General features: G+C 41.0%; 1 non-coding gene across 1 annotated transcript; it reads left to right on the top strand.

Moving 5' to 3' along the window:
- On the top strand, positions 1–110 carry LOC123019353. Its single transcript, XR_006413918.1, has one exon. It is a non-coding gene; the product is annotated as a U6 spliceosomal RNA (small nuclear RNA).
- The last annotated feature ends 24,601 nt before the right edge of the window (positions 111–24,711 follow it).

Here is a 24,711-nt window from a genome sequence, read left to right on the forward strand (position 1 = left end):
TTTCTCATTTTGGCAGCACATATACTAATATTGGAATGATACAGAGAAGATTAACATGGCTCCCGCACATATGAAAAGGGTTTAACCAGCCTGAGAATTTTACTATTTATTGTTTTAAATAGTTTTTGCATGTAAATGTTGTTTATATTATGCTTTATATTTTATTTTCAAGGTTTTAATCTACCTAAAGAGAGCTCAGCAGTTTGGCAATGCCAAAATGTCAAGGATAATGATGTACCCAGCACAGCTATCCAACTCAAAACTGTCTTGCAACACTGGTCCATATCCACCATGTTGGGACTGCTAAACAAAATGTTTTCGTTTGTTTTTTAGGAGACATATTTATGAATAGGTGGCAATACATCCAGCACTTTGCTAGACAATTTTCAAGACAAAAAGTGGCAACCTTGATTTAGCTTCTAGCTGCAAGGGTAGATTGTACCTTGAATATAATATGCTTATATATATATGCATTCCTTTTCATAACAAATGTATCTGTACAGGATTTTTGAGTACAGACATGTTGGTTGAGTTGTTTCTGTGTAAGCATGCTTAAAAGCTGTAGTGCTATATGCTTCATAATGTTCCGCAAATATTTCATACCTGAATGTTCTAACACACATTTTTTCACAAGTGCCAAATTTTTAACAGATACCTTCATGTGACCCAGATTAAATTCCAGTGTATCGTATGGTGTAACAAGCAAAGCTAGAATGGATTCCACTGCAAATGCCAGGTGATCTCTACTTCATTGGTAAATTTCATTAATAGAACATAGAAGTTCAACTCCAAATTCCTATGCATGATCAAAATTTAGTTCTGCCTTGCAATCACTAGTGCAAAAGGTTTATTAAGCCACTGACTGAAATGGTATCCACAAAGCAAACAATGAATTTAAAATCTTTTTTTTTTTTTGAGAACATGATAAATTGAACTGAAGCGTTGAGTATAGGTTGAGTGTGGTTTATTGTTGAACTGTGCATTATTGTTGAAACTTAAGTTTCTGCTGTATTGCCTGAGTCTATGGTGAACAAAACTTGATGAACAAAACATGGTGAACAAAACTATGAACCCACAGTTCATAGACCAACAACAATCCATGGATTGTCTTCATGGGTTGCTTGTGGTTTATAAGCCAGTGCTTGAGTCCATGTGATAACCCACATTTTAACAACAACCATTGTTTTATGACAAACCCACATGCAACCATTGTATGAAACCAGTCATTGAACTTTTGACCTCACTTGAGTTAACAAAATGGTCTTCCAGCACACAAACAGACACACACATACACTCAAATAGGAAACTCCCGGGCTTGAAAACAAAACACAAGCTGTATCTCTAAGACATGGTCTCTCCCATGATTAAATGTGTATAGGCATACATAATGCTCTGTTTGCCCAAAGATCATAAATCAAACACAATGAACAAGTTTACAAATTGTGAATAATATTTCTATTGCATTATATTCTATACTCTTAACAAAGAATAATTTATCTCTAGCCTTAGCATCCAGAAAATTGTGCTATATAAATATTAATTAAAAAGATTAAATACAAGAAGCACATACTAAAATGACTGTCAAGCAAAGGAAAACCCTGTCCAATATTAGATTTCTGGTTTTGTTCCTGCCGTTAAAAGGCATCTGATGTAAAAGAAATGATTGTTAAGTGTAGCCCAGAGTTTTGAACTTATTCCAGAAAGGCTTTTTGGAGATCTGATACAAAGTCTCTGTCTTTCCAGTTAATATGGAGTTAACTCACTGCTAACGTTCCATGCAAGCCTTGGTCAAATGCACGTCATGTTCATTTCAAAGTTAATGAGACAGGTTTGAAAAGTTGCCCTTCCTTGCCAGATGTCTTCCTTTGGCCTGGTGCAGTCTACGTAGATTCGTTGCCCTCTTTAATCTGCATGTATATGCGATACATTTTAGGCCCCCATAGAGCTTCTATATCTTGGCAATTAAAACAAAACAAAACCAGCACCCACCCTTCTTCGATTCTCCTCACAGCTCAGTTTAATTATTTGAAATGTTACCTGATAAATAGTGTAATCAGAAAAATTCCAACTCCTTATTAACCGCTTCCCCATCACATTTTTCTAATTTGGGACAGGTTTTAGATTACTACCTCCATATTTATGTAAACTTCCAATCAGTGATTAATGCTAGAAGCTAGAGGCTGTTCTTCTAAAATGCTTAAATAAAAGGGTGCGGTGGGGACCATGAACAAGGATTATGTCTGTCATGTTCGTGACTTTTGTGATGCAAACCATAACCTTTGGGCAGGTTTCCCACAAAAGGTCATGCTCTTTGTAACCTTGCTGTTAAGACGCCACCATGATTTCTCCAGAAATGGGACTTTTGTTTAATGGCATGGGGCTGGAGGAGAGCAAGTTAAGCCAATCTTATCAAATGCTATTTAAAAATGTAATTGCACCAATGATTGGCATGAACCATGGTAAAGGCTCAGTGCAAGTTGAATGAAAAATGTAGCTTTATCAGAGACGTTGAAAATTCGTATTGGAGGACTAATTACTGAGAGTGCACTCATGAGGGGATTGCTATCAAATTGGGCTGTATTAAGCAGTCTAACATGTTCACAACTTGAGATTCTCTATTACAAGGTGGTCAAGCACCTTGGGTGTTTTTCCCCCATGGAAACCTCCAGATTTATCTTGAAAATATAGCTGAGGCAGTACTTGGAAGCAACTTAGGTGTTTGCATACTCCTAGATAATCTGGGCTAGCTTTATTTACATGCCTGTGGCTTTTCTCAGAGTTCCTTGTATGCTTTGCCAAAGCAGGAAGCATTCTGCTATTCTTATTTAGGAAAAGCCATTCTGGACCAGACCAGTGATCCATCCAGCCTAGCATGCCATTCACATGGTGGTGCACTAGTTGCCCCAGGATCCCTCCAGCAACTGTCCCCTCCTGCCCAACCTCTTCAGTAACGGCCATGCAAACATACTTCCCCTAGTGCTGAAGTTAACCACAGCCATTACGACTTGTAGTCAATGATAGTCTTCTCCTCCCTTTAAGGCCATTCAAATTGGTGGCCATCACTACTTCCTGTGGCAGTGAATGCCATAGTTTATACGCCATGTGAAGAAATTGGTGCGTTTGTAGGGATGAAAGCATAGGTGAGAGATTTATCAGTAACTATTATGTCTTTACAAAATGTATATACCTTTCCATATGTCAGTATGGAAATTTGGGAGTGACATGCAATAAAAGATGAAACAGGGAAGCTAAATACTGTACTTCAGTGTTGAGTGGCAGCAATATGGAATCCAAAATGAGCCACTACAAACAAGATGGAGCAATCATCATGCTGTCTTGGTGGAGCCCCAAGCTTTGGACAAGTAGAAAACATGTTTTAAATATCTTCTAGCCCAATGAGAACAGGTCATGCTAAGTAGCCACAAAACATTGAGTATACACTGGAAAAGGAAACCAGAAACAGGGCTGAGAAAACAGCATGCAGTAGTGATAGGCGAGAATCCATTTAGTGGGGAGAATCCATTGGATTCCCTGGGTTGATCTCTCCAGACTGTTTTCTTGTCTTCTTGGGAGTCCAGCTTCCTGCTGCACATGCTGAGTATGTGTGCAGGAATCCACCAGGAAGCAAACCTGCACGCAAGTTGAACAAGCAGCATCCCTGTTCCATGTCCATGACTTGCAGCTGTTCTTTCTGCTGCATGTGCTGAGGAAGGTTGCTGGTTGTGCATTCAGAGTATTCATTTTCAGATTTTCTCTTAGCTTGGCTCACTTCCTAAAGTCAGGACTGAGCAGAAGAAGAAGTCAGATGTAAAGAAGCAGGATGGATTCGGGAGACAATCATTGCAACCAAAGTGTGGAGTCTCCTGAACAGAAATACACCATATTCCAGAAGCATTGAAATATGAGGTTGCCCTGTACCGTATTGCTTGGGGACTTCTCATCAGTAGCTATTAGCCACAATATCCATATGGAATCTCCAAATACAGAGATGTATGCCAGTGAGTACCAGTTGCTACAGTGCAGAAGGACGTTGGTCTTCATGCCTCTGCTAGGGAGCTTCCTAGAGGCACCTCTCTGACTAATGTAGTAAGTATGAAACTAACTTAGATGGACATTGACTATGGTCCAGGAGGGATCTTCTAATGTTCTTATTCTGAAGCACGAGTTTGCCACTGAGTTGCAGCCGATGATTGAATCTTTCTGCTAAATGTGACTATAAGATGCATTTCTTTGCCACAGCCGACCTTTACATTGGTAGCTCTATGTTGGTAAACAGCTTAGTTAAAGCAACATATGGCCCTCGAGATCTTGTAGGACCACCATCCCCAAAATTCTTAGCCAGAACAGCCAATGAGAAAAGGTATTGGGAATGGTAGTCCAGCAACATCCAGAGGACTACAAGTTACTCATCTGTGCCTTAGTTGAACACCAGGGGGAAAAATGCAGTGTGTGAAATAGTTCTAAGGGATTCTCAATTAAATATTGACTCAGGATGTGAAGTTCCCTTCAGCACCCCAGTTTCTAAAGCAACGATCTGAGAAAAAAAAAAAGTTACAGTACTGGAACCTTTAAATTTAGCCCTTTAATCCATATAATCAGAAACTCTTCTTAGGAATTTCCCATGGCAATCCCATGTCAACTGAACTTTGAGGCTCAGGGTTATCCTGTGCAGAGCAGAAAGTGCCATAGAGGTAATCATTGTCTTTCTGTCTTCTCACTTCTCAGTTTTGCAAGTTGGAGCAAAAGATGGGGAAGGATGGAAGCGGAAGAGGCAGCATGATCTCTTGTATCATGGCTCCTCCAGTTGCCTTCCATTCCTGCCCCCTGGAATGCTCCTTGTAAACTTCTCTGTGGTTGCTTTCCCTACCTTGGAGAGCAATTGTTCACAGATCTTTCCACACTGGTTGCAGGGAATCGGGTTAGAACTCCAGTGTTCATCCACAAGATCAGAGCACTGTCTCCAACAGATCTGAGAATCTGAAGTGTCTTGAGGTCCTCGGATGCTGTCCAGGGGCATAGGATTTCTCCTTGAATACTTAGAATTATGGCACTTCTATTCCACTATTCCTCCATGGAGCTTAGGAGATTTTCTACTCAAGATTTTTATCCCACTATGTTGTAGAGACTTCTGCTTCTGAATCCTTCGCGGTGTTCTTTACACACGTCCCTCCAAGTTTTATTTTGCTAACTTTCTATATGTCCCATTCCAAAAATAGTAGATGATACTGTTGAACAGCAGAACTGCACAAATTCACAGGGTTCATTTTGCCATTTGCAGACAATACCAGACTTTCCTCAATTTAAAAAAAAAATGGGTGGAAAACACATTTACAGCACCGAAACAGATTCTGGAGCAGAGAACAATTAAAGATAACTCAAAAATAATAAAACACCATTATTAAAAGCTTGCTAAAAATACCAATAAAAAAGCAATACCGGTCAATTACAGAAATAGACATTGATGTGCTTAAAAAACAAAATGAAACATGGTTTTGTCCCCCATATCACTCAGAGGTCACCAGATAGGCTGAATTTTCTACTATCCTGTATCGGTTCTACTATTCTGGAGCTTTGGTAGTAGTAGTAGATACAGGTTTCCAGTTTAAACTTTTATAAACTACGTGGCTTATTGGGCCAAGACTCCTTGCAAGATTCTGATCTATTCCAAAGGGATCTAGAAATGTGATCGCTCATGGCCAGCCAATTTCTGCTCTGCTGTTCTAACACTGTGGTTCTTTCCTTTCATTTTTTAAACTCTTTTTAAAGAATGAGTTTGCCTAATATCACATCACCAGAATGGCAGAGGTAGAGATGAGGTGTAAAAGATACGAAATGTGGCTTGTACTTAAGTGCAGTAATTGGAGCACTCAGTTTTGAGATCTGCCAAGACGATAACGGGAGGAAAAGCTCCTTGGGAAAAGGTAAACTGTCGGAGGAGCTGACAGCGATATGTGCTGTCTGGAAGGGGCCCAGAAGTGTTTTAGCCTTGAAGGCATTGACATAATTGAACCCCTCAGGCCCAGGCCTCCTGGTAATGATACCTTCTGAGCCTCACTTATTGGTATAACTACAGTCTGATGCAGGCCAAAATGCCTCTCTCTTTATGTAGCAATGTTTTCATGTCGCTTGGTTAGCACTGAAATCAGGAGGAGTTGCATCCTCTCAGGGGCGATGGACAGAAATTGCAGCCTTTTGGCCCACCAGGCCTAATTAGCTCCACCGTGCTCAAGGAAAAGCAGAGGTCCTGCTCCATCACCGCGTCTACTTGTGCTGTAGAAGTGATTGGAACAGGAAACAGAATTTCGGTTCAGCTCAGAAATCATCTGAATTTGCATCATTTGAAGCCTCAAATGCAGGACTGATGGGAACTCATTTTTCCAAAAATTATTTGCACATTCCTGAACTTGCAACTGTTTGTGAAACAAATGCATAGCTTTTGAAATATGTTTTTTCTTTAAAAGCAATCACATTTGCACTTTAAGCAATGGGAGGAGGAATGTGCACTTTTGAAAAATGCACATGGAAATGCTCCCTTTCCCAGTTAGAAATGTGTGTTTTTCTATTTCAAACATGCACTTTTGCTGGTCAAACAAAGTAAAAAAAACAAAACAAAAACTGGTCACCGAATGAAAACAGGAGTGAGTGAACCCCGCTTCAAAGTGAAGCTCAGAGTGATTCAGTGTGCTTGTTTCTTCAGTTCCTGGGTTAGAATTCTTAGCTACTGGACAGTGCTATCCCCAGTCAAGCCCTATGATGCCATATAGCTGGGATGTCCAATGTGGTACCCATGGGCACCATTTTCTTGCAACCACCTTTCTTGGCATCCTCCAGAATTCTTGACCCTGCCCATTTCTATTTTTAGCTGAGAGGCTGTCACTCCACAAAGTGAGATGCTAGCCTCTGGCACCATCTTTAGTTCCCAGAATGCTTCTAGGTCCCCCCGTGGCATTCTTGGCCAAGCTACTTCCTCAGTTTGGGTGTAAAACTATGGGAGTGCTTTTGTTTTGTTTTGGAGTGCAAACTCCAGTTCTGCCTTCTATTCCTTTTAGCCTCGCTACTTTGCCTTCTAGAAAATTGGCTTCTTGTAACTGACCATTCCTACCATTTTCTCTGTGGACATTTTTTCTAGGGCCAAAGTTTTCCCAGAGCAGCCATTTTGTGAGAGTGCCCATAACAGTCTCTCAAAATTCCAAATGTCCTCACCAGCCCACAGAGTTTGAGGACTCTTTCTGAACATTCCCTTCATTGATGGGCAAAACTTGCACATCTTAATTTGGAATGAACTGAGTCTTTCCAATACTTTTTGGTGAATTCCTGGGGTTGTACAGGGAAGCTGGAACTTTTTCAAAGAATTTACCATGAATTTATGTGCATGAATGTGTGTGCCCATTATTTACCTGGAATAGTTCCCCCAATGCAATACTTTGCAAATAGGATTGTAAATAAAATTTATTTCAATTCCAAACCTTGCTACAGTTGACTAATAAGACTTACCAATTTTCCCATCAAAATTGAAAAAGCACTCCCAGTGCAGAGATGAGTACCACCCTTTAAATCAAGATAAATGGGATTTTTATTAGTCCCAGTGGGGTATCTTCATGGTGCTACTATTTGGAATAGGGATCTGAAACAGTTGAAACTGTTTTTGATACACAGAAGATTTTCTGTAGGTGGTAAATCACCACCATAATTCCTTGACCCTCAGAAATAGTCTTTCTTCTAATATGTTTGCTGGTGTTTTCTGGGCTGCCACTCCTCTTGAATCATGCAATGCAGAAAAACTCCTTGTATGAGCAAGAATTCAATTAAATGCCATTACTCGCTGCTCTAACAGCTGGATGAGAAGCTGCTCTGACACATTTCGGAACATGCTAAAACAATAACACAACAAACCACCACGTTCTTTCCCTTATGAGTAACTTCTAGTCAGGACTGGTTCCAGTGTTCCTTGGGCAAGACACCTTTCATGGGCTCCTTGGGCAAGACACCTTTCATGGGTTCCCTATATTATTATTATTATTATTATTATTATTATTATTATTATTATTATAACATTTCTATGCCACCCCTTGCCGAAACCTCGGGGCGGCTTACAACATGATAAAATACATGCCTGCTCACCACCATTCTTACTATCTGCCATGCTCCTCCCCCTCTTTCTCATGTCCTTGCTTAGCAGGTAGTGAGCCAGCTGAACAAGTAGGCAGTAGGTGCCTGCTACTTCTCCTCCTCATTACTGCCAGCAGTCATTGTAACAGAGAAAGAGGTGAGCAAGCAGATTGCAGTGGTAAACAGGAGGAACAAGTCCATGCGGCCATGTTGGTGGCCCTCTCCTGGGAGTGGGACCTCAGCATGAGTCCAAGCATGCCTAGCCTTTGTGCTTCCCTGCATCTGGCCAAGGTGAGCAGGACTTCACTAAAGGCCAGTTTAAAGGTTCTGTCGAACATCTGTATGACTTCATGTGACAGCTGACTTGTTGCAACATGTTAAACTATTTGTGCACAGAGGACTACCGTGAAGAGGAGCTTCTTTGCACAGCAGCATGATCAGCTTTCCATTCTGGACATTTATTTATGCTGGGTTGTTTCCTTTGCATTCCTGGAAAGAATTGTTCTGTTCATGGAAAGGAAGAAACAGAGCTTTCATGCTTGGAAATGAGAAAGAGGCATTTTTGCCACAACATCATAGTATTATCCCCTGTGATGTTGTGAGAGTTCCTCTGATTGTGGGAGCAGATTGTCAAGGGCTGCAGAAGGGCTGCAGAATTTCTGAGATCACTCACATCTATGGAAAGAACTCAGTCCATAGATGTTGAGTCCAGCCCAATTTTATCTACTTCTTTAATTCCTACACATATCAGTCACCTTTTCCAAAAGCTTAATGTGCCTTACAGAGATAGATGTGCCACCTGGTTCAACAATTAAGAACAAAAACACAGTAAAAGCCACAAAAGCAACTAAAACAACTGTACTCAAACCAAAATCAATTTTTGAAACCTTGGTTATTTCTAGAAATGCTTTTAAAAACCAGCAAAGTCCTTTTAGACACAGCTATTCGTGGTGAGAAATCATAGACACTGAGTAATATTTTGTAGCACACAAATGTTCTCTTCACATTTTTTAAATCATTAGTTTATATATGCTATATTTATATCCTACTGTGGGGACTTTTCTATGATAGGAAAAGCTGAATAAATGGAAGTAATTTAAAGGACTCAAATCCTTGATATTATTGTTTAATTTAAAGGGAATTTAGAAGGATTACTTGTTGAATGTGTCACTTGAGCTTAGAGTTATGGGTGTCCTGTTCAGAGCTGGGAAAGTACAGTGATCTTCATCTCCCTATTCCTCCTACTGGGCACATCAGGTGGACTGCTGATTCCAGCCATCTAGATGAGCCACTTTCAATGGGTTTTATTAATCTGCAAGACAATTTGACACCAACACACAAAGACCCTTGATGCAAAGATGAACGAGGGAATCATACACATGTATAAATATTTTCCAGTAAAGAACTTCTTTCCTCAAGATTTCCTAATCCAGTGCATTGAGAAAACCATTCCTTCCAGTTTTGGAAAGCAACCCCCCAAGGCTAATGTGAACAAGTCCTGTTCCATATTCTCTTTCTCTTCCAAATGCTACAAAATCGAAGCCTATTTGCATAAATGGAAAACTTTAACATTTCTGGCTAGCTGATTGGTTCATGTGAAGTGATCAAGTGGTGTTGAGGACCCTTCCTTAGTTCTTAGGGCCTCACTTTCTAAGTGATGAACTTCTTTTTTTTAAAAAAGAAAATCTTCTGCATTTCTTAATTTGTACCTTGCAATATCTTTTCTGTGTCTTTCCTCATAGGGCAAACCCTGTAGCCACTTTTATTCAGTACTTTTTGTACTGTAGCTAATGTGACTTTGCACACCACCAATTCCAGGTCACAAACAACTCTTGCCTTTGTAACTGTGCAAAAGAACTGCTTGATTCATCCTGAGTGGGTTTCATTTCCTGGCATGAACCAAGAAGATGTTGAGGACAACACCCTCTGCTTCGGGCCTGAGGAAAGGTCACAACACGAGAGAGTTCCACAGAAAGGTCTTTGTTTAAATAAAACCTAGATGTGTTTGAAAAGCAGAGGTTTTGACTCTGTGGGGTGCAGTCAGACTTGATAAAGTGTGAGACAAGCTTGATACAACTCTTCTGCTTCTAGATCCCAAAACAGACTTTAGCTGATCAAGACAATGCAACTGAGCATTAAACTTACCTAAGCTACTACAGTGAGTCTTAATGAGTAAATATGTATCTATAGCCCCCTTTACCACCTTTATTCCATGACCATATGTAAAGTTTCCCAACTAGTCTCCTATCCATGTACTAACCCAAGCCAGATCTGCTTAGCTTTGGAAGATCTGCTGGATTATGCCCTCTTAGACCACATCCTGGAATAATGCCTGTGGACCAATTTAAAGAAGTGCCGATAGCATGGATGGGATGCATATTTTTAGTTTAAATCCACCTTTTGCCTATTTCCAGCTCAATGCTGCCCAGACATCAATATGATTAATTCGAATGAAAATTACTTTTGAGGTACGTATGGTTTAGATGAAATATTAGGATTAAATTTGTAGTTTCTTTGGTCCCAAAAGATGTCAGACATGATGGACCAGATCCAATTGAAGTTAGCTATGTAACAGCCCCATTAAAAAATGATAAATTTGCCACACTTATTTCAATGGGGCTGAAGTGAGACCAACACCTGACATCATGGTTATTCCCTGCCTGTCCCCTGGAAAGTTTGGCCTTGAGATAAGTTTTTATTATTTATTTAAAAGCTTTTGCATGCCGCCCTATTATTCAAGATCTCAGGACAGCTTACAATATTTAAAGCAATTAAAACAACAATTTCAATAAATAATAATACAGAACAAAACAATAAATTACAGAACAAACAGAGCGACTGAACTTAAAAGCTGTTAGATTTTAAAATATTGTTTAAATAAAAAAGTTTTGGCCTGGTGCTGAAAAATTATAAACTCGGTGCCAGACGTACCTCTCTGGGAAATATATTCCAGAGTATGGGTGCCACAGCAGAGAAGGCCCTACTCTGAGTTGATGACCTTTTTACCTGTCTTAGAGAGGGTTCCCAGAACAGGGCTTCTCCCATAGATCTTAAGGGATGTGAGGGTATATAAGGAAGGAGACATTGCTGATTCTCTTAACTCAGCATCTCAGGATGGCCCACATTCCCTGCTGTTCCTCTTCCCCTTCTGATTCTCCTGGAGATCAGCCAGCAGCCCTAGAAAATGTGTGCCCAAAGCAGCCACCTTTCTCACTGTCAACAAAACCCAATTCAGTTAGAGTAGACCATCAAAATCAATACAACTTAAGTCAGGCATGTCTAATAATCCCCATTTATTTCAATGGGTCAACTCTGACTGAATCAGAATGCAACCTTAAAATAACAAGTTAAATGCAGCTGTCTAACAACGAATGATGTGCGTCTGATGTCCTAACATGGTTCAAGGATAGTAGTCTTAAGCCTGGAACGTAAAGCTGCTGGCAGAGTGGGAAGTTAAGGTGTAAAGGTAGGCACAAAAGCCTAAATGCTGAGGAGGGTTTAAAATTAATATCATAGTGAAGTGCAAATCAACAGAAGTAGGGAAAGACTAGTGGGAACTTCAGCTTTACTTTGGTGGCAAAGTCCACTGTAAATTTGTACACATGTTTGAAAGCCTCTAATTATGGACCATTTAGTTTGGCACATTGGCTTTCCATGCTCAAGTCAACCACCGAAGAACATCTGGTTTGGTTTATCATTAATTCTGGGAATGTGCATTTATAATACATTTTTGGGAACAATTGCTCTTATTCCTGGAGAGCCCTGTAATGAACAATTTAATGCTTGTTCTATTGGGAGACAAACCTCTACTTAAAGATTGTTTTGCAGGCTTAATTATATTAGTTGCTCTCACCTTTTTATTGCCAGAAAGTGTGTCTTAGTAAAAAGAACTGCTGAAAAAGCTGCCAATTGTTGTTGTAGAGAAACCAGATTTTGTAATATTTTAGAATAAGAGTTTAAGACTCCAACTTAGAAGTTTGGCAAGTGTCACTACAATGCAAGGAGAAACATGCTTCTCTATCTTCCCACTACTCCAATCCAGAAAGCAGCTGAGCAAAGAAGTCATTAAGAGCTGAGAACTCATTCTTGCTACTAGAAGGAAAGTGAGTTGTTGACACCCTAACAGTTTTTGGGAATCGTTAGTGAACCCAATTTCACTTGGTTAATGAACTGAAATGTCGCCTTCTTGGTCCAAGAAGGCAAGGTTTCATCAGTGACAAATATTCCCTAGCATGGTGCCAGTGACATCACATGAGGGTGTAGCATGCAGAGTTCAAACTCTATTGGAGCTGCAAAAGGGAGGAGGAAGATTCCTCCAGTCATTCTTGGTAGACCATGGCAGACCTGTTTTACAACATGTTTTTAGAATTTGTGGGATATTGCAAATCTGTAACATGTTTAAAAAGTTAGCACTAGAAAATGCAAAATGGAAGCACAAGAGGAGGACAGTGGCTTTGGAGGCTGGCTGTCATACCCTTGCACAGGTATGGGATTTGGCAGCAGGCAACGAAGCAAACTGCTTGTGCCAGTCCTGGAAGGAAGCACTGCACAGGGTTGGATCTAGTGGTGTGTTTACTTGATGGAGCTGTTTCCGTAAGTGGATCCAAGAGGGGGGATTTCTTTATCCTTTGCATCCCCATGCACCTTCAGAGGTCTGCTCAAGAGGACTGGAAAACCACACACAAGAGATGTTCACAAATTCTGATGGGATGTAGTGGGGTCTCAAGAGAAGACAGGAGAAGGAAAATGTGAACCCACAGATGCCCAATAGTGTGATGTTGGACTTATTCTTGATACATTGGGAAAAGAGCATGGCAAGGCTGTATATCAGGGGTCCTCAAACTTTTTCAATAGGGGCCAGTTGAAAGGTGGCGGCGACCCACGCAGGCCGGTCGGGGGGGGGGGGCTGGGTGCATGGGCCAGTGAGGCAGCGTTGGGCGTTTGCGAGGTGGCATTGGATGTGTGCGATGGCAGCTTGCTTGCTCAGAGATCTCCCAGCAAGTCCAAAACCATCTCCAAGCGAGCAAGCCACCGCCTCCCGCCCACGCTGCAAGGCAGTGGCGAGTGGGCATGCAGCCAGCGACACGGGCCGGATAAATGGGCATGACGGGCCGGATCCATCCCGCGGGCTGTAGTTTGAGGAGCCATGCTGTATATTGTCCCCCTGCCTATTGAACTTATATGCGGAGCACATCATGCAAAAGACTGGGCTAGATGAATCACAAGTCGGAATTAAGATTGCCAGGAGAAATAACCTCAGAAATGGAGATGATACCACTCTCATGGCAGGAAGTGAAGAGGAACTAAAGAGCCTCTTGATGTGGGTGAAAGAGAAGAGTTGGCTTGAAAATCAATGTTAAGAAAACTAAGATCATGGCATCTGGTCCTATCACTTCCTGGCAAATAGATGGGGAAGAAATGGAGGTACTGACAGATTTTATTTTCCTGGACTCCAAAGTCCCTGCAGACAGTGGCTGCAGCCAAGAAATTAAAAGATGCTTGCTCCTGGGGCAGAAAGCTATGGCAAATCTAGACAGCATACTAAAAAGCAGAGACATCACATTGCCAACAAAAGTTTGTATAGTCAAAGCTATGGTTTTCCCAGTTGTAATGCATGGCTGTGAGAACTGGACCCTAAGGAAGGCTGAGCGCTGAAGAATTGAGGCTTTTGAATTGTGGTGCTGGAGAAGACTCCTGAGAGTCTTGTGGACTGCAAAGAGATCAAACCAGTCAATCTTAAAGGAAATCAACCCTGACTGCTCTTTAGAAGGCCAGATCCTGAAGATGAAACTCAAATACTTTGGCCACCTAATGAGAAGGAAGGACTCACTGGAGAAGATCCTGGTGCTGGGGCTGATTGATGGCAAAAGGTGATGGGGATGGCAGAGTATGAGGTGGCTAGATGGAGTCACTGAGGCAGTGGGTGTGAGCTTGGGTGGACTCTGAGGGATGGTGGAGGGCAGGAGAGCCTGAAGGAATGTTGTCCGTGGGGTCATGATAGGTCAGGCACGACTTTGTGACTAAACAAACAAAAACATTTGTGTGCTTGATATGATGCCCATTTCAGCTTGATAGGATATGTTAACCAGTAAGTTTGTGAAACAATACTGATTTTGGTGGACTGACCTTATCTGCAACTGTATTTGAGGAAAGGTGCACATAGTGGAGAGTACAGGTGAATGCTGAATCCTCATCAGCAAAAACAGAAACTTGTTTCTGTGGCTATCAAGGGTGTCAAACTTAATTCAGCCTGAGGGTTGCATTACTGAGCCTGAGATGCTACCAACAGTGCTGCCAAATGATGGGCAAGACCTACAGCAAAACAACATGGGCCAAAGGAAAAACAGGCAGGTCCAAAATGCCAAAAATTCCCAAATAGTTATTTTAAAACTCTGACTGCCAATAATTAAGCCTTAGGAGAGGTATTTCAGCCTTCTAGAATGTAGGAAAAGGCCACAGAAAAACCAAGAAACCACCAAATTATTGGCAGCAAAGAAAAGATCATGGCCTTCTGGAGAACCCCAGAGGACCAGTTTGGGAGCCTAGGAAGAGTAGATGAGGCCCATAGGCCTGAGGTTCACTACCTTTGGTATTCAGATTTCCTGGCTGGACTGGAATGAGAGTCCTCAGTTAGATGGAATTTTGGTCTGGTTCACCAAGGAGGTAAATTATTCTTTGGGCATGTGTTGTGGAAAACACTTATTTTCCTTCAGGCAATCCCAGAATGCCTTCCAAAGAACAAACTATTCCACCATGAATTAATTGTACCAGACCAATTGTGCAGTCTTTCTTTAAAGTTGGCATCCATTCCTTTAGTTACAGCTGAAGATATTTGAAAAACTCAGCAAAGCTGAACCAAAAGAATTGTATTTTCGTTTGTTTACTTGGGCATTTTTAATCTGTTGTAAATTAATTTTCTACTGTATCTGTCCTATGAATATCCATTGTATGCTATCCTGAAATCGAAAAAGGATACAGAATGGAATGACAATCTTTTGAACAAATACATGAATTGTTTGTACTTTTCATTTGCCAAGTATTTGACCAAAATTTCAGAAAAGTACATTTGCCTACCCCTGCCAAAATACTGTCTCTTGTACAATTCTATCTTGCCTTTCAGGAATTTATTCAAATTTTTCTTGAAACTTTTGTATAAAACAGAAAAGGGGATGCTCATTTGTTGTTGTGTTGTTATATTTGAAAGATCCCAAAACTCCTCTCAAGTTCTGGAGCACACTTAAAAATTCAGAAATTTTGGCTGGTGGAAAAGTCTGCAAAGAGCTTGTTGTTTGGTGTGCATTATATGGATCTTATAACACTTCTATTCACACAGTGAATGACCAGACCTAAATGGGTTGAGGCCAGGATATGCAAAGGACTCTCTGCTTCCATCTGAACATTTTATATGGATTTTTGTGTAGCCTTTCAAAAAAATCAGATATCGGAATGGGACAGAACAAGTTTAGGATTTTAAAAATGAGAAACTGAAATTGACAGATTTGTCTATTCCTGGCCTTTTTTCATCTCCTGATTATGTCTGCTGCTTTTCTGTGGAACCTAAGCGCACCTTTTCCTGCTCCATAATGTTTCTTGTGATGGGTTGGACATAGCATTCCAAATATAGTCATGGCAATACATGCACTGCCAAAGCAGAGCAGCAGTTAGCACTTGAAAGGACTCAGGGGATCCAGATTCTAATCCTGACTTAACCAGGAAGGTATCTGGGTGGCTTTGGGCCAACTGCTGACTCTCAGCCTAACCTCACAGAGTTGTGTGAATAAAATGAGGAGGGCAATGAGAGGTGCCTTGAGTTCCTTGAAGATATATATAAATCTAATAATAAGCAACTAAAAGGGTTGTCATTTAATTGAGTCTCACTGGAGCACCCAAATTTGTCTCTGTGCATTAGTATAGTATATTAATATTAATGTAAAAAAGCACACACATTTCTGCTATTAAATGCAATGGGATATTTCAGCAGCCGTGAAAGGGCTAAAGCTATGCACCTGCTATAATATATATTTTAATACATTAGCTAAAAATACCAGAAGAAATAATGTTCTCATTTATGCCATTGAGACTCTCAAATGACTTGAGAGATGGGTGATTTCTGCTCTTCAAAATTGGGCATTTCTGTGTAAATGAATGCTATTAGGAGAGAGATACATTCATAATGAAAAGACAGTGATCCAGAAAATGTGAAGAACTAGTTTTATGATTATAGATATGAATTAAGAAACAAAACAAAAAACAATGCTTGATCTCTTTTGGGGATTCTCTTTTTATAGAATCTGATGACAAGATCTGTTTATGCTTATGGAGGTTAGATTGCCGTCAGCATTGCCAAAAATGGGTAAGTCTTCAAAGTCTGGACTTTCTGTCTGGGCATTCCTTTGTTCCAGGAACCAAACCTTCTTTTCTCTTCCCTGAATCAGGACTCAGAAGATTTATTATAACAGGTCCATTGCTTAATGTTTGCTTTTTTGGTTTGCTTTTGTAAAAGAGGCTTTCTATTTTCCAAACGGAGAATGACCTCAGCATTCCACGCTAAATTTATGATCATATGTTCTTCTCTGTCCTTTATATTCAATGAGGAGAACAGATTCACTTTGAAGGGGGATTGCAAGATAGTTATATGTTTTACCAGTCTGGGATGAAAGGTGGAAGTTATGCTTTGAAGTGTTTCTCCAGTTTTAGCTGCACAGTAACTCTGTGAGTGCATGCATGTTTGCATGTAAAGGAAATTCAATTTTCCTTTGTTAACCTGTAGTTTAGCCAATATATTGAGGGCACCGTCTTCTGCACATTAGATTTAGAAAGGCCTACAATTTCCAACATGCCTCAGTGTATTGCCAAAAAGCAATGGTTCTCTTCTATTTAAGAAAATTCAGTGGTGATAGGCACACTAATTGGCTGAAGACAAACACAATTTATTAAACCATAAGGCATGGAGTTATCAAAGTACAATGTGAAGAGTGGTGTTTAAGTATACAGAGCAAGCAAGTTCAGCTTTTAGAGTGCAATGTATAAAGCAAGACCAAGATAATGAGCAATAGTTAAATTCCTAATCCAGGATCCCCTCAGAGAATGGACCAGCAATGGGCAATCCAACTTTTCATACCTCAAGGTCTACATGAGGACTTTGACACAGATCCTGGGGGCTGCACAATGAATTACATTTCCTCATCATAAATTAAATGTTTGCAATATATTTATATAATTTAATATATACAATCAATATATTTAATTAACCATTAAAGGAGTCTGCTTCATTTTAAGATGATTTTAGGACTAACTGAATGACAGATCCATGCTTCGTCTACAGCCCAAGCACAATAGCCGCTTCTCTGGGATGGCCCATCCTTTTCTTCCCCATTTCTCCTGCCCAGATGCCCTCCCATGTGACCCCCCAACCCCTCCCTTCTTCTTGGAATTGGTCCTCTGAGCCTCTTGTACTTGAGCTGACAAACCCTTCCCAAAAGGTCATCACTTGGCATCCAGTGATAAAAATGTTGATGCCAGGCAGGCCTCACTGGGGAGTTCATTCCATAACTGTGGGAGGTCACTGCCAATACTAATCTCTTCCTTCTTGCTGCCTTTGGAGCTTCCCTTGGTAAACAGACTTGAAAGTGAAGGTAGCATGCCAGGAGAGGTAGGCCATCAAATATTGATTTGTCCAGGCCAGGGTTTCAACCTGGGACCTCCTACATGCAAGGCATGTCTGAGCAATGGCCCTTTCTAAGTGGGTGGGCACAGGTCCAAACTCTCCAGTCCTACTGCCAAATTCACCTTTCAGGGCCTCAGCCTGTTCCTTTGGGGTTCACCCAAAGGCCACAACCATTCCTCCCAGACCTTGCCTCAAGTTTTTTGTCAGGGAGAAAGAAAGTTTTTTTAAAGTGACAGCCACCATTACATAATGAAATAATAGTAGTAATAATAACAATGTTGAACTGCTAATGTGGGTACATTAACAAGTGAGTTGGTGATTCCTGGCAAGAGGGCCTTTGCCTTCCCAGAGAGGCTTGCCTGGCACCTACACAGCCCTTCTTCCAGCACCAGGGGAAAACCTCATTTTCCCAGGAATTTACCTGGGAAAGTTAGTCTTTCCATCTGTTCTAAATTGAGCTGGCAATCATATAGGCAAGATCACATAAGCAGTTTGCCAGAGGCACATGAGGGTAAAGTGTAGGGCTGAATGGATTAAGACACCCAACACTAAAAGAACCTTCAGGGCAGGCAAACAATTGACATATCTAAGAGTACACAGGACAGGCATATGGTAGCATCTCTAAGGTATACATGGGGATCCAAACTTGCGAAGTGGATTCTTGATCAGCTCAGGAATCCCATCTTAAGTCTAAAGCTGTTCTTACAGTGTCAGGTTTTTAGCAGCCATATTATGGCACAGCTTTTGCTCAGTTTGTCCTGACACCTGCTAAGGTCTTGCTGTGCATCCCAGCACTGTCTGAGATGGGATGGGCACCATGCAGGGAAAAAAGCCTTTCTTTTGACCATGGGGCTTTCCATGCCCATTGCTCAAGAGACTTGTCCAACTTCCTCTCAATGTATTACCAGGTGCTTGGTGAAAACACTTGGTGACTGATCGAATTAAAATACAGTACTTCTGTTTTTCTTTGATGTGTGTGTGTGTGTGTGTGTGTGTGTCCAGGTGTCCTCTTTTGCTCAAGTGCAGTTTAAAGGAACTGGGCCTTGGAACTGCCTATCAAGAGTACTTGGATGGTACTCTTCCCCAATATACTTTTCTCATCTGATGTATCATTGTTCTTTTATGTTTTATTGTTTTAGTTTGTTTGTTCTTGCTGCTGCTACTGCCACCTGCAGTGCAATGAATGTACTTGTGGTTTTTGTCTGATGATGTTTATGAAAACATAAGAATGGTCATCCTGGGTCAGACTTAGGTCCATCTACTCCAGCATCTTGTTCATGTAATGGCCAACCAGCTGTCTCTGGGAAATGCACAAGTAGGAAACCTTCCTGCCTAAGCTCCCCAGCAGCTGGTGTACATAGGTGTAGTGCCCCGATACTGGAATCATGGTTGTATTCTCCAGGAATCCTTTTTTTTTTTTTAAGTCATGCAAAATGGTGGTCATCCCTACATCTTGTGGAAGTGACTGCCATGGTTTAGGTGCTGTGTGTAGAAGTGCATCATTTCATCTCCCCTGAATCTTCCACAAATCAGCTTTATGAGATGAGCCTGGGTTCTAGCATTATGCGAGAGGAGGAAAAACATCTCCCTTGCCTTCTCCACATCAGGCGTAATTTTATATTTGCCTAAAATGTCTTCCTCACTTACCATTTTCTAAGCCAAACAGCTCCAACTTCATAAGGAAGTTATGCCAGCCCTTTGATCGTTTTAGTTTCTCTTCTCTGCTCTTTTCCCAACTCTATAATAACCTTTCTAAAATGCAGTGACCAGAACTGTACACAGTATGCTAAGTGTGGTCTCACCAAAGATTTACGTAAGGGAGGTTTTATTTTCAATTCATTTCCTAATTATGGCCATCATGGAATTTCCCTTTTTCATAACTGCTACACATGGTCGATAGTTTCATCAAACTGCCCACCACAGTGCCAAGGTCTTTTTCCTGGTCATTCACTGATCCAATGAACTTATGTATGAAGATGGGTTCCCCTCCCCCACCCCACCATGAATTGCTTTAGATTTGCTTATTCTGAACCATGTTTGCCCTTTTGGTGCATATTCTGCCAGTTTGGGGAGATCCTTATGGAACGTCTCACCATCCCTTTTGACTTTAACCACCCTAAATATTTCCTTCTTTTCTCCTAATAAACTGTACTGAAAGACTGTTACAGACAGAGAAATGGGTAACACATACTTCTAATTCTAAACAAGTAAGCCATTATGGTACCACAACATATACAACTGTTTTGTGAATATATTTTAAACCCTCTGAATTTAACTGGGATGAAATTGACTTAGAATACATCACTAATAAAATGGTAAACTAGTAGCCATTTACACCTAATAGGCTGGAAAATGATACATATGAACTTCAGCATAAGACCCATTTAATTCAGTGGAACTTACTTTTGAGCTGGCATACAATAGGAGTGCTGTGACAGTCTTTTAAGAGGTTCCAGTATTGCTTCTCTGGCCCTTACGAGGAGCTATTAACATTCCTGTAAAACCATTAACACCCTAAGCTCCAAATTGATGGCAGCAAAAATGTTCATAAAAAATGAAGTGAATCTGATTTATTGGCCTGATAATTCAATATTTCAGAAAAAAAGCTTTGATGTAGAAAGCTGTGAAAACAGGGCAGGCACCTTAAAGATTATCATTACAGATAGAATCCTTTCAACTTTTACAAGTTTCAGGTCTTATTATGCAGAAACAAAACAACATTGCATAACACCATTACCCAGTCACACATGTAAAGGAACTTTTCTCTTGTCAAAAAACAAGTACTCTAGAAGATGAAACATTTATGCCATCCACATTAAAGTTCACATTTTGAAATTAATCACATGTGCCTTTCAGCTTTTTTGAATTGCTACAACAGAATGAACTAGGATTAACATGCATTGTTACATCATGGTTACAATTATAACAGTAATAGCAATCCTTTATTGAGGAAAATATGCATATAATGTGCTAACAAAGCACTCCATAAGACATAAAGATAAAATACATAAGAAAAACATAAAAAATGTTTTTAATTAGCAACACACACAGAGAGAGGCACAAAACATCCAGTGAGATATGCTGCAATCTCCAATATAGCAGCTCAGGACTGGGTTCCCCAAGAGAGATAATGCTCTTTATCTGGTACTGGAAAGAAGAAGTTCCAGAGCCTTGGTTGTACTCTGGTATGTCCCTGCCTCAGTAACCATCATATTTAAGAACACAAAGAAAGACGTGCTGATTGAGATCAAAGAGCTATCTAGGCCAGTGCTGTTTCCCCCAGTTGCCAAGACAATGTGTTTGTGAAGCTCTCAAGCTGCTTGTGGGTGAAGACACTACCAGTTCTCAAAGATGTTCTGCTTGTGAGGCTGGAGGCCATTGTGACTAGTAGCCAGTTTTCACTTGATTTTTCATGAATGTGTCTAATCCCTCTTTGAGAATTGTCCAGGTTGGTGGCCCATGCTACATCTCGAAGGTAACCAATTCGTTATGTCCTCTGTAAAGAATTACTTCCTCTTCTCCCTTACCATTCTGCTTCATGGGTGGCCCTGAGTTCTAGGGTAGTAAGAGGAGGAACAAAGCTTCTCCTGATCCATTTCTACATAATGTTTTACAATTCTTATCATGTCCATCATTATCTGCTTAGGTGATTTCAACCCACAGCAATGCATATGAGAGCAGGTAGTTATGAATCACAGAGACCCAGTTCTTGGTGGCTGCATCACAGTTGCATTGTTTAAAACAGTGCCGATTGAACCCAACTTAGCACAAGTTGGAATAGCTCTTTGTGTGAGCTGGGCATATCCCCCTCATGGTACAATGCTGTAGTCACTGGAGGGGATGATCTGCCCTCTCCAATTCCCTGAGAGGGCTGCCCCATCCCTAGGAGGGGGCAGCTAGACTGTTTCTTGGACTATCGCCTTCTAGTTCCAGCTTGACTGTAAATCTATCCATGCATTAGACTAGGTTGCTATGTCTTGACTGAAGTTGGTTCTGCATGCTTCAAATTCACAGACATATTTAGATTAATTAATGTAAAACCAGATAACTCTGAGCTGCACATCCCTCAGTGGCCCTGAATATGTATGCCAAATTCCAGGTGACTAGGTTTCCAGGTCTTGGAGTGAGGGTTGCAATGATCTTCCTGGAATCCGGCTCCCTTCTCTTCTGTGCATCAGATGTCTCATGCTTGGCCCTGGCTTAGGAAGTCAGCAGAGCTGAGCAGAAGTCCATGAATACTTGTGGCACTCCACTTGCACAACTGATAGCTTTCTTCTACAGCACAAAGAAAGCCCAGGTGTCCTATGCACAGAAGAGGGATGCTACCTGTGCAGCATTTGTGCAGGCTCAGTTCCTGGCCTGTGAATGCTTGGTGTGCTCAGCACCAAATCAGCCTTGTGGCCACAAGAGGGGAGGCCAGAGTCCAAGGAGACAAGCTGGGGGAACCCGATAGATTCCCACTTCCAAAGAAGATTCTTCACACTTCCTTACTTGGAGCCATGGTGCTGACTGACCAACAGGCAGTCTGGCTGGCTGGCTGGCTGGCTGGGTTCCTCCTTTATGGATGATACAGTTACATCCCACTCTTGGCTATAAACTCTTACCAGGCAGCTTACAGCACTTAATTATCCAAACAATAACAAACTTAAAGGCAAAGTACTACACTAATAACTAAAATAGCAGCAGAAAAGCATGAACCCAACAACAACAACCAGGAAAAAGCTAAGTGGAAAAATTTGCTCAGCAACCATATATTCCCACTGGTAGATGGGAGTGGGAAGGACATGGGGGCCTCGGTGAAAGGGCCCTCTCCTGGATAGCTGCCCACCTGATGGCGCTTGGTGGCAGGACACCGAGGTTGGTCTCAAAGTCCCCAGCAGGTTCAGTTATGGAACCCCTCCCATTGACAATTCAGCAACATCGGGTCACCTTCCAGAAACATGATAGAACCCACCTTTGGGCATTCCTTTGGAAGTTAGGGGTAACTTAGCAAAAATGGTTTCCATGTGTAACTAATTGCCTGACATGCATGTGAACAGGGCAGCTCAAGTTTGCCCAAAGTTCAGCTCTGATTCATCACCAGTTTATTTTAAGTTCAACCTGGTAGTCACTGAGTGACACAAATACAGATCACACAGATATGTCCATGTGATAGATAAAAGAGGTGCTTTAAAATAACATCTTTGCAAATCTTGGTGGTGTTTTTTCTTAGGCAAGGGCTGGACCAGAATTTCCAAGGTTGCTCACTTTTTGCTTCAACTCGAATGACAAAAATATAGTGTTTTGTTCTGGAATCATTCTATATACAACCTGTCCATTAGTCACCTAATCCATTTTTTATCACTTCGTACTTCATTTTCTTCCTTTGACCTTTGAGGATTCCTGAGGAATTCTGAAACCCATTAGTATCTATGAACACTCGCGGCAAATCCATAAATGATGACTTAATGGTCAGTGCTAATCAGCACTGAGCAACCTTGGCACAGTTAAAAATCTTCCTGTGGTTTTAGTTTTTTAATGGGGGATACATGCAATTTTTTTTCTCCTATCTTCATGCATTTCTAATATCCCCAGTTAAACACAACACTATCCAAACACCCAAACTCCACAAGGTTGTTAAAAATGTGTAACAGAAGAGAGTGGGATTGGTTGATTTGTACAAGAGTGTTTGTTTAAAGCAGTAATTTCCAGATCACATGCCAGATCTCACTGGTATATTCAAAGAAATAAATGTCTGTTATGAGTTTTGTGCAAGGAGTCATCTGAAAATCTCTACCCTATTGGTGGCAGAAAAAAATGGATGGCCAATTTAACCAAATGCCTCTCAAAGAAGGAGAAATTTTTCAACAGTACTCAGGATGTTATTATTAGTTGTAACCTCCCTCCCTTACGTCCAAGCATTTGTTTTGTATTTGTTACCATTGCCAATGGCAATTGCAGAAATTGTCTTGCAAACTGGCTACAATTTTGGAGTTTTTGCAATATCCATACTTAGTGTTGTGGAGCACCAGTGTGTATGCGTGCATGTAGCAGCCTTTCTAGCATTGTTCTGGGGTATTGTGGTTAATGACAAGTTGGCCAGTACACACACACACACACACACACACAATGGAGAAAATTTGCAGAAAATTCTGCAAAGTGCTCTTTTCTTTCTAGGGTCATTAATCAATCAGTCTGAGAACCTTCCTCAAGATCTCTCAAAATTTAAATGTCTGAGGGGTAATTGCAGCTGCTGTTATTTCTAGTGTGAACACTGCTTCTGCCTTGCAAATCCTAAAGTAGATATGGAAGAGAGCAGCTCTGGGTCCCTCTCTAGGCAGAGGTGAGCTAGTGTGGAGCCAGAGTCTGTCCTCCAGCTTCCTGAAATTTCCTTCACAATGAGAGAGGCTTCTGCTTTCCTGCCTCATTCTCAGGGCATGTTGACATTTCCTTTGAATTTCTTTTGGTGGTGCTTTTGAGCTTCTCTTGAAGGGAGCTGTGTACTTGTGTTTTTTAACTCTACTACATACCTCCTGTTGTTCTTTCTTTATTCTTTATTCATTTAAAACATAGAAACAGAGTGAGTCAGAAGGGGTCTCCTGGGCCATCTAGTCTGACCCCCAGCTTCAGCCAGCTCCACTCATGACATGTTTGTATGCTGCCCAATTGTGCCACAGCACCACTGGGCAGCTCACAATCACAAGATAAAACACAATAAAAACCAACTACAACATATTAAAAATAGAATATCAATAAAATATGGGCAAAATACAAAGCAAAGGCAAATGGCATTAACTATTAAAATATTGTTTAAAAGGAAGGTCTTTGCTTGGCGCCAAAAAGAATATAAGGAAAGTGCCAGGCAAATCTCCTTGGGGAGAGCATTCTGGAGCATTCTTTAGCCTTATAGACTGGTCTACAGGCCCCACATGGGGAATTCCCTCCTATTTTCCCCT

This window comes from Varanus komodoensis, unplaced genomic scaffold, assembly GCF_004798865.1.
Source record: "Varanus komodoensis strain SLA01 unplaced genomic scaffold, ASM479886v1 scaffold12, whole genome shotgun sequence".
NCBI classification, from domain to species: domain Eukaryota; kingdom Metazoa; phylum Chordata; class Lepidosauria; order Squamata; family Varanidae; genus Varanus; species Varanus komodoensis.